Below are 12,157 nucleotides of genomic sequence, written 5' to 3' on the forward strand. Positions count from 1 at the left end.
GAGAAGGATTTCCGCTAGGGTTTCTTTCTTGAATGCTTAGGCCTAAAATCCCCTTGTATGGGGTCCTATATATAGTTGTGGTTGCTAGGGTTTTTAGGTGGAAACCCTAATACCTAACTTAGGCAACAAGCAGCCCATGAACTCCTTCCTTAGAGCCCATTGACGAAATCTTATGGGCTTCCCCATAAATTCTGTCCACTCCACTCTATGGAGTCCTTCAGCCCAATTATGCAACTATCAATGATTTGCATAACAGTCCCCCAATTATTTAATCAGTCTCATTTGACCATTAAATAAATTCCAAATTAATTTCCGATCAATACTAATTAAATAATATGGTTTCCAAATAATATATTAATCTTGTAATATATTAATAAAACCATTTTGAGTACCAATTTATTATTCACATAATAAATTCTACTCTCTCTCATCTTTTCATCCTATCAAGTTGCATGAGTGAAGGCCACCCAAAAGGACCATGCTCATAATAAATCTAGTACATACCAAAAATAGTTATGGGCTTAGACACCTAATCCAACAACTTGTGGGTCGAAGGCACCAATGTCAGCCTAGTAGATTATGTAACCTGGTTTAGGATGTTGGTATGTTGTAGTGATCTGATGAGATATGCATGTTTATATGTTTGTTGTTATATATTTATATGTTTGGGTTAAGGTTGCACTGCTTTGTGTTGTCGGCCAACAAACCCGATGTCAATCCAATCGAGAGATTGTGGGCCAAAGTGGCAATCCAATCGGGAGATTGTGGTCCAATGGCAATCCAATCGGGAGATTGTGGGCCAAAGTGCCAATCCAACCAGGAGATTGTGGGCCATGGTAATCCAGTCGGGATACTGTGGACCCAGCAAGCATTATGTATATTGTTTTGGTTGTGTATAGTATTTGGGGGAACTCACTAAGCTTTGGCTTACAATTTAAGTTTTATATTTCAGGTACTTCAGATAATCGGAGCAAGTCGAAGGCTTGATCATGCACATCTTTCTGTTTTTATGAGATTTGATTTTGGGATACTCTGATTTATGATTTTGACACTTTCGAAACTATGTTTTGTAAACATTTATGGTTTTTGGTTGATTTTGAAAAATAAAAATTTTACCCTAATTTTTGGGATGTTACAAAAATTAAATTCTAAATGTTTTTTTACTAATTTCATATATATATATATATATATATATATATATATATATATATATATATATATATATATATATATACTTATAAAGGAAGCATTTTTCCTTTCACCACATTCATTTGAAACTCCCATTACTTTTCAATTTCTTTCTATTAATGATTATAACTTGGTTAATAAGATTAAATAAATATCAAACCTAAAGTGTAATCATGTATAAACTAAATTTCAATATTAAAAGACTATCTTTACTTCTACTTATAAAGTTATGTTTTTTTAACTTTTAACATATTATACTTAATTTATTAGTTTTAATATATTGTTGGATGTAAACCATTATCATTTTAAAGCTACATCTTTTGAACAATTTGTACAAAATACTTCAATTATAAATTTAATTATAACATTACAGGACCAACTTAAATATAAATTTTAGTTTAACGTAAACAACCCAAAGAATATTTTGTAAATAGTTAAAAGTGATAAATTGTAGTGTCTTTCTAATAATGATTATAAGTTGTCTAATAAGGTTAAATAAATATCAAACCTAAATAACATCTTTACTTCTACTTATAAAGTTATGTCTTTAACTTTTAACATATTATACTTAATTTATTAGATTTAATATGTTGTTTTATATAAACCACTATCACTTTAAAGCTACAACTTTTGAACAGTTTGGACAAAATACTTAAATTCTTAATTTAAATATAACATTACGCTGTCAACTTAAATATAAATTTCAGTTTCACTTAAAAAACCCAATCAATATTTTGTGAATAGTTAAAAGTGATAGTGATAAATACAAAAACTAAATTGTAATCTCAATTTAACTAAAATATTTCCTAAAGATATTTTTATAATCGTTAAAAGTTTTCAAATAAGTAGCTTAAAATAACTTACAATAACAATAGTTAAAAATAACTATATATAAATGATTATTGTTACCTATAAATCAAAAAACAATGTTTGATGTTTTAAATAACTATAATGATAGTGATTAGAACGTTAAGCAAATAAATTTTAAAAAATTAATTAACAATAACAACAACTATAAATAACATTAAACCATATAATATATTTAATTTTATTCATGAGTAACTCGCGGGTAGAAGTCATTCAAATGATTGAGATTATGCAGTTATAATAGATGTATATATTATCATATAATTCAAAAGAATCAATATATTATAACAATTTAGTATATGAATTATTATATCAAATTTAACAACAACGTTATTGTTATATTTATAAAAAAACATATATTTGTAAAGATTTCAACTATATATGTGTTTATGCGCACCGCGCGGGCATTCGCTTACTATACATATAAAGGAAACATTTTTCCTTTCACCACATTCATTTGAAACTCCAATGACTTTTCAATTTCCTTCTAATAATGATTATAAGTTGGTTAATAAGTTTAAATAAATATCAAACTTAAAGTGTAATCATATATAAACTAAATTTCAATATTAAAATAATATCTTACTTCTACTTATAAAGTTATATCTTTAACTTTTAACGTATTATACATAATTTATTAGTTTTAATATGTTGCTGTATTTAAACCATTATCATTTTAAAGCTGCAAATTTTAAACAGTTTGGATAAAATACTTAAATTGTTAAATAAAATATAACATTACAGGGTCAATTTAAATATAAATTTTAGTTCAACTTAAACAACACAAAGAATATAGCTAAAAGTGATAAATTGTAGTGTCTTTCTAATAATGATTATACGTTGGTTAATAAGGTTAAATAAATATCAAACTTGAAATGTAATCATAAATAAACTAAATTTCAATATTAAAATAAAATATTTTCTTCTTTTTATAAAGTTATGTCTTTAACTTTTAACATATTATACTTAATTTATTAGATTTAATATGTTGTTGTGTATAAACCATTATCAATTTAAAGCTACAACTTTTGAACAGTTTGGATAAATAATTAAATTGTTAATTAAAATATAACATTACACGGTCAACTTAAATATAAATTTCAATTCCACTTAAAAAACAAAAAAAAAATTATGAATAGTTAAAAGTGATAAATTGTAGTGCTAAATGCAAAAACTTAATTATAATCTCAATTTAACTAAAATATTTCCTAAAGATATTTTTATGATCATTAAAAAATTTCAAATAAGTAGCTTAAAATAACTTACATAAACAATACTTAAAAATAACTCTATATAAATTATTATATTATTACCTTTAAAAACAAAAAGCAATGTTCGATGTTTTAAATAATTACAATGATAGAAATTAAAATGTTAAGCAAATAAATTTTAAAAAATTAAATAACAATAATAACAACTATATATAACATTAAACGATATATTATATTTAATTTTATTCATGTGTAACTCCCGGGTAGAAGTCATTCAAACGATTGAGATTATGCAGTTATAATAGATGTATATATTATCATATAATTCAAAATAATCAATATATTATATCAATATAGTTTACGAATTATTATATCAAACTTAACAACAACGTTATTGTTATATTTAACAAAAACATATAATTGTAAAGACTCCAACCTATAAAGGAGACATTTTTCCTTTAACCACGTCAATTTGAAACTCCCAACTCTTCATATTTCCATATAATTTACTTAATTTATTAACTTAAATATGTTGTTACTTATAAACATTATTATAAATGAAAGATTTCTTGAATTATCAATATGATATACTAAATTTGTTGACTTCAATATAGTGTTAAATACATAACATAAATTAATATATTAAATAAACTTAAAAATATAGTGTAAAAATTAAAACCTAAACTAAAATGTCAAATAAAGTTTTAAAAATTCAACGTATATTTTTTAAAATAGTTAAAAGAAAAATATTAGATACAATAAATATAAAAATCTTAAATCTAAAAGTCGAATTAACAAAAAGATGTCCACAAACTATTTTTTATAATAACTAAAACTCAATTAAGTTGTTTTTAAATTAATTTTTAATAATAATTAAAAATAACATAAAGTTATAAATTAAATTATGTTACATTACAAACAGTTGTTGATAATTTAAATAATCTAGGAAACATTTTTTCTTTTACTACGTCATTTTGAAACTTCTTACCCTTCATATTTCCACATAATATATTTAATTTATTAACTTAAATATGTTGTTAATTATAAACATTATCATAAGTTGAAGACTTCTTGAATTATCAAATATGATATACTAAATTTATTGACTTCAATATAGTGTTAAATGCATAACCTAAATTAATATATCAAAGAAACTTAAAAATAAAATGTAAAAGTTTAAAAACTAAAGTAATTAGTGACATTAATGACGAATTTAATTAGTTTCCATAAAAATGAGAATTATAATTATTAATATCATTTAATATACATATAATTATAAAATCATTTAATATCTATCTTTATTTAATTAAATAATTATTTAATTTTACTAAATCCAAGTGGTGCATTGTAGCACACAATAAATATCAGAAACACATGAACCTAGCTATATATATATATATATATATATATATATATATATATATATATATATACACTACCTAATAAATAGAAATCACTAAATGCCAAGTGGCATCTTTCTAGAATATGATTTTAATGATGTCATGTGGTATCCTTAAAAATTTATTCACATTTAATATCTAAAAAGAATATAAATATCAATATGCATATTTTAAATTTTAAAAACCAAATCAGGATTTAAATTTTGAAATCATTAATCATTATCTTTTGCATCATCTATCTCTTATAAATAAATATAATATTATCGTTCTTTTTGTATTTCAAATGTCGTCTATCTTAAGCAAAAAAAGTTCACATATTTTGAGTCACTAACTCCAAAGTTACAATTTAAGTTCTTGAAGTATTGATCTCTTGCTACAGTTGGATGACATAATTCTATACAAATCATATAAAAAAATTGTTAGAATAACTAATTATTTTCAGATCTATAATATATTTACTTTTTCCTTTAATGAAAAGATAAGAACTTTTACGATCCTATGATCCTAAGTATGAAAAACAATCTGGATCGTATACGGATTGTATTTGGGGTAGGATCGCAGGTAAGATCGTAGGATCGGGATCCGATCCTACGATCCTACCTTCCCTTAAGTTTTTTTTAAATGGAAAAATTAATTTACCATTTTATGTCTTTTACCCTTTAGCAATTTATTGTTTATCATTTTGTGTTGTGAGTTGTGATTAAAATTTTAAAGTTTTTATAGTTTTTGAACGGAAAACTGAATGTTCGAAATATTTTTCATGTTTTAAAATAATTAGTTAAAATTATGTTTTATTTTGTGGGATATTAGGATCCCGGTCCCGATCCCGGTCTTGCAAACCCAAAAACAATTATACCTAAGATTCCGATGTTGACAACCTTGTATTAAAGTACAATATAGTTTTTGAACAAAAACTGAATGTTTGAAATATTTTTCATGTTTTAAAATAATTAGTTAAAATTATGTTCTATTTTGTGGGATCTTAGGATCCCGATCCCGATCTTGACAACCTTGTATTAAAATACAATATTATCTTACATTTTATTTATCTACTCTTATATATATATATATATATATATATATATATATATATATATATATATATATATATATATATATATATATATATATATATATATATATATAAAGAGAGAGAGAGAGAGAGAGAGAGAGATAGGTTCAAATGTTCCTGACAACTATTGTGTGCAATGTATGCACCAATGAGAATTCAGGGAAATAATAAAATAATTAAATAATTAAATAAGGGTATAATGGTAATCTTGGTATATTTAATTATGGTAAATGAATAATTCAATTAATATATCCTAAAATAAGGGAATAAACACTACAAAATTTGCATCCCTTTATCAATTGTGGACTAAAATATAATCACGTATCCCTTCTCAAAACCCTATTCCCCTCCATTGAAGGTCTGAAATTACAAAGATTCGTGGTCGAAGTTTGGCGTTTTTGAAACCCAAAATACCTCATATGATGTTCATCTCTCTGATTCGGATGATTTGCTTCAACCTGAAATCAACGTGAGAAGTTTTTCTCCATCCCTCCTTCATTCTCGTTCCTGTTATGGTACGGCTGCGAACAAGCATTAGTTTATCCAATAAAATGCCCAAATCGATCCTTTGGCTGCCATTTCAGAAGTTGGGGATGTAGTCTCGGGATTTATGGAAAAGGTCAGCCTTGTTCTCTCATTATTATAATTTCTAGTTTTTTTCTGTAAATCTAAATGTTTTTGACATGTGTTTCAACCGAGGTTTTCAATCAGTTCTTACACTTGATTTTTACATGAATTTTGGCTTGTTTGATGATAATGTCTAACATGTGTTTGTTGAAATGCCTGAAAGAGAATATATAGAATATAACCATGTGGTATGCATTCTGTCAAAATTACTAGCAATGAGTGTTTTATTTCTAGTTTTCTGTATGTAAATCTAATTGTTTTTTACATGTGTTTCAACTGAGGTTTTCAATCAATTTTTACACTTGTTTTTCACATGAATTTTGGCTTGTTTGATGATAATGCCTAACAAGTGTTTGTTGAAATGCCTAAAAGAGAATATAAAGAATCTAACCATGTGGTATGCATAGAATGAATAGATTTTTGCATTTTAATATGGAAAAGAAAGAAAACATGGTAAATGATAGTGTAAGAATTGATTGAAAACCTTTCATCAAAGCATTATGGGGATGATTTCTAACCCTAAACATGACTTTGGGGATGAAGGAAAAAAGAAACCGGATTATGGGGTTAATTTCTAACCCTATAGTTTGGTTGGAACTTTCTTTTTTTGTTTATGTTTTTAGTTTTCTCTCTAACAAGAAATTTGAAGGCTTTTGCTCCAACAATAAGTTCAAAAAATTAAAAGTATAATTTTTATGTACAGAGCAGTGGTCTTGATTGGATAATTACCACAAATTTTTTATTATGGGTGTATCTTACAGCAATTCTGCCAGAATGGAAGATCAAGTTCTAATTCTGTCAGAACGGAATCTCAATTTTATGGCATGGAATCTCAATTTTATGGCATGGAATCTCAAATTACTCGTTAGTATTTGAAGGTATACACTCTTTTATTGTAAATTTAGTTACATTCATGTCTTTATTAATTACATATGTTGTATGTTTCATCAAATGGAGTATAAAGATCTGAGCATCCGATTTTGCCCGCCAATTGTTTGCTAAAATGCTTAAATCAAATACTTCAGCCAATTTTTTTGTAATCTTTGAACTATCATATCTCTCTCATACTAGCTTTGAATGATTTGAAATTTTTTTCTGCATGTTCTCCTTTGTGTTAGCTACAAGTTAGGTTCTGAAGTCATTTTAATTGGATTAATATTGGCTGAGTTACAGTCCTTCAAACATTAGATGTTACAGCTATATTTTTAGCACTTTTACTTTGTTCAGAAAATTTTTGTGATCTTTAAACTGTCATATTTCCCATATTCTTGCTTGTAATAATATGACCTTTTTCCAACATATTGTCCTCTGTGTTAGCTACAATGTAGGCTCTAGAATCATTGTAATTAGATTAAGTCGATTATTTGGATCAAGTGAGTCGGGGAATACTTGATCAAGTGATTCGAGTATTACATTCTGTTAGAATAAATTAAAAGTCTTTAATGTCTAACACATTCTATTAGAATTTATAGTTTTATTCTTTTAGAATATACTAAAAGTTCTAATATTTTAAAGTTGATTATGTTTTCTTTGTAGATATAGATTTTGAAGAGGCTGCCATTGATGTGGAAAAAGAAGAAAACATGGAGAACGAGAGTATTCTAGCAGAATGTATTCTGCCAGAATGTATAAAGTGTTTTTGTTAGGTTTTGATGTTTTTATTTTTATTTTTTTAACCATTCTTAGTTTTAATCTTTAAGAATAAATGTAATTCTTAAACCATTAGTAATCATTTTTTTTCAGAATGAATGTAATAATTGTTTAGTCTTATTCTTTACGAATTAATGTAATTAATGATTCTTAAAAAATAAAATTCGTATTCTTTAGAAAATGTTATTCTTGATAATATGTTGTAGAATTCTTTAAGCACGTTAATTATAAAAAATATATTGAATGAACCATATTCTGCAAGAATAAAATCGAAAATATATTTACTAGTTTATGTTTGACTCTCTGTCATTCTGATAGAATAAAATCGGTTAGTATTAGAAATTATAATATAATTAAATTTGAATTAATTTAAAAAATTAAGATTTAAAAAAAGGAAATTAATTATCCCTTAAATTCTGGAAATTTCCTTTTTTAATATAGGTTAATTGACCAAAACACCCTTCTGTTGAAATTTGTGTGATTATATGGTACATGTTACCCTATTGTAATATCGTAGACCCTCGGATCATGTCCATTGATTTTATTCATCCATTGGTCCAGAATTATGTTTACGGGCACACAATAGATGTAAGAAACAAAATAACCTAGCCTTATATATATATATATATATATATATATATATATATATATATATATATATATATATATATATATATATCATACATACTTATAAAGCTAGCATTTTTCCTTGAACCTCATGCATTTGAAACCCCCATAAAATTTTGCAAACACCTCATGCATTTGAAACCTCCTATTTTAATGAATACCACTCAAAAGTCTCTTAATAATGATTAACAATTCAAAGGTTTTATAACTTATATAATATATTTAATAAACAATTAATGGATACTCTACTATAAAAAGGTCAATCTTTTTCAGTAGACACACAAATACAAATCACATACAAAATTTATAAAGAAAACAAGTTTAAAGTTTTTTGTGTTGGTTTGAGGGCTTTGAAAAATTTTTCATGCCATGTTATTATGTTGAATTTTTTTAATTTGTAAGTTTGTTATATACTAATTCTTTTTTGTATTTTCTTGATTTAAGTATTTTTTTTTAAGAATATCATTGTATGTTGTGGTTGAAATTTTAATGTAAATTAGATTAGATTCATGTTATCGATCATATGTTATGGATGGTGATATATATATATATATATATATATATATATATATATATATATATATATATATATATATATATATATATATATATATATATATATATATATAATATTTAATTAACTGTTATATACATGTTTGTATGTTCATGTTGCTTCAAAACAATAATTAATTAAAAATCATGGATATGTCATATTATCCATATTATCCATGTAAGCCTTTTTTAAAATGCAAATTGTCTATCTTATCATTTTATATTTTAGTATATGTTTAACATTTTAATTATAATAATCAGTGTTTTTTAAAAGTTTCTTTCACTTATTAATAATAACAAGTGGTTTTAAAATTAATAAGCAATAATTATAAATAATAAAATCAAATTACATGGATATGTCATATTATCCATGCAAGTCTCTTTTGAAATGCAAATTGTCTATCTTATCACTTTATTATTTAGTGTGTTTAACATTTTAATAATAATATTAAGTGTTTCTTAAAAGTCTTCTTTAACTTATTATTAATAATAAGTGGTTTAAAATTAATGAATAACAATTTTAAATGATAATAACATCAAATTATAAATTACATTTAGCTATAAATAAATTGCATTTTAAATGAACATCATTATTGAAATTAGAAAATGATCGCATTAGTAAAAATATAATTAATCAATAATAATAATTGTTAAAAATAATACTAAATAGATAATTATATTTAATTCTATTAATGAGTAATGTGGGTTGATGTCAATGAATATTATTGTTCAAAATAATTGAGATTATATATATATATATATATATATATATATATATATATATATATATATATATATATATATATATATATATATATATATATTGTGTCAAACTATTATCTCAAACTTAATATCAATAACATAATCATTTTAAACATATATATTTTCAATATTTTAACAATATATTTTTAATCTTCGCTGCGCAACGCGCGGGAATTCGTCTAGTATATATATATATATATATATATATATATATATATATATATATATATATATATATATATATATATATATATATATATATATATATATATATATATATATATATATATATAGTTAGCTTATTGTGTGTATGTAGGATTGATTGTGGTGCAATCATTTTAGTTATTTTAAGAAAATAATTAATGCATATTACATGTTGAAGATATAATGAGTATTAATTAAATCTTCAACATTTAATATGAATTAATTATTTTTTTAAAATAACTAAAATGATTGATCCATAATCAATCCTACATGCACACAATAGATAGTAAAAACATTTGAACCTAACTCTCTCTTTCTCTCTCTCTCTCTCTCTCTCTCTCTCTCTCTATATATATATATATATATATATATATATATATATATATATATATATATATATATATATATATATATATATATATATATATATATATATATATATATATATATATATATATAGGGTGAGGTTCAATAGAGAACCATAATTAACCAAAGAACCAATCGTGAGCGTCGGAAATCATAACGATTAACAGCTAAGGAAATAGATGTACACTTTTACATTTGACGCACACATACCGGTTATACCAAAAAATTCACCCTTTACAAAAAAAACTCACCACTTTTTTTCTTTTAAAATTTTTTTTAGGCCATGTTTTTTATCAAAAAAAAACCGAATATACCGTTGTTAATGATTTTTCGTCCTTTTTCCATAGAGATCCATGATAATATATAGAAAACGAACTTTTTTTTTCGAAAAAAACCCACTTCATTTTCTTTGATGAAAAAAGTTAAAGTCTATTTTTATAGAAAAAAATTAATAAATATATCAAAATTCATATTTTTGTACTTTTTAAACATAGATTCATATTCATGTTAAAAAAAATCGATATTTCAATTCAGATTCACATTGTGAACCTGTTCAGATTCATATTGTAAACCTGTTCAGATTCACATTGTGGACCTCCTCAGATTCACAGTGTGCATAATAATAAGTCAGATTCACAGTGTGAATCTGAACTGATCGGAGCTTTTTCACATTGTAAATGTTAAAATTTAAAATATTTACAGTTTAGATTCACAGTGTGAATCTAAACTGATCGAGGTTTTTTTTTTTGTGAACCTTCTCAGATTCACAGTGTGCAAAATAGTAATTCAGATTCACAATATGAATCTGAACTGTTCGAGATTTTTCATATTGTGAATGTTAAAAATTGAAATATTTACAGTTTAGATTCACAGTGTGAATCTACACTGTTCGAGGTTTTTTTTTAATCGGTGTTGATGTTTATTAATAGAGTACAAAAAAATAATATTTTTGGTATAATTAGTTTTTTTTTATAAAAATAAACTTAAATATTGAAAAAACTAAGAAAATTAAGTGGGTTTTTTTCGGAAAAAAAAAGTTCGTTTTTTATATATATCATAATGGATCTCTATGGAAAGATGACGAAAAATCGTGAACAACGGTATATTCGGTTTTTTTTTCGATAAAAAACTTGGCCTAAAAAAAATTTAAAATGAAAAAAAGGAAGTAGGTTTTGTTATAATCTGGTACATGTGCGTCCATTATAAAATTTTACAACCCTTTCTTTTGTCGTTGATCGCTTTAAATTCCGATGCTTTGGATTGGTTACTTGGTTCTTTGATTAATAATGGTTCTCTATTGAACTTTTTCATATATATATATATATATATATATATATATATATATATATATATATATATATATATGGGGATAGAGAATATACATTACAGCCCCACCTCAACTTAGGTACTAAACCTCTAAAATATGTCGTTTTAACTTGCTAAATATACCCGGTTTGGTTTCACTTGGTACATATATCATCCTCCATAACATTTCTTTATTTCATTATCGTTTTACCATCTCTGTTTTCTTTCCTCCATTATCGTTTATTACTTCACCCAAGTGAAAATTACTAAACCCTAAACCTAAACCTAAAACCCCTAAACCCTAAACCTAAACCCTAAACCCTAAA

This window comes from Lactuca virosa, chromosome 9, assembly GCF_052849685.1.
Source record: "Lactuca virosa cultivar CGN04683 chromosome 9, Lactuca_virosa_CGN04683_v6, whole genome shotgun sequence".
Taxonomy (NCBI): domain Eukaryota; kingdom Viridiplantae; phylum Streptophyta; class Magnoliopsida; order Asterales; family Asteraceae; genus Lactuca; species Lactuca virosa.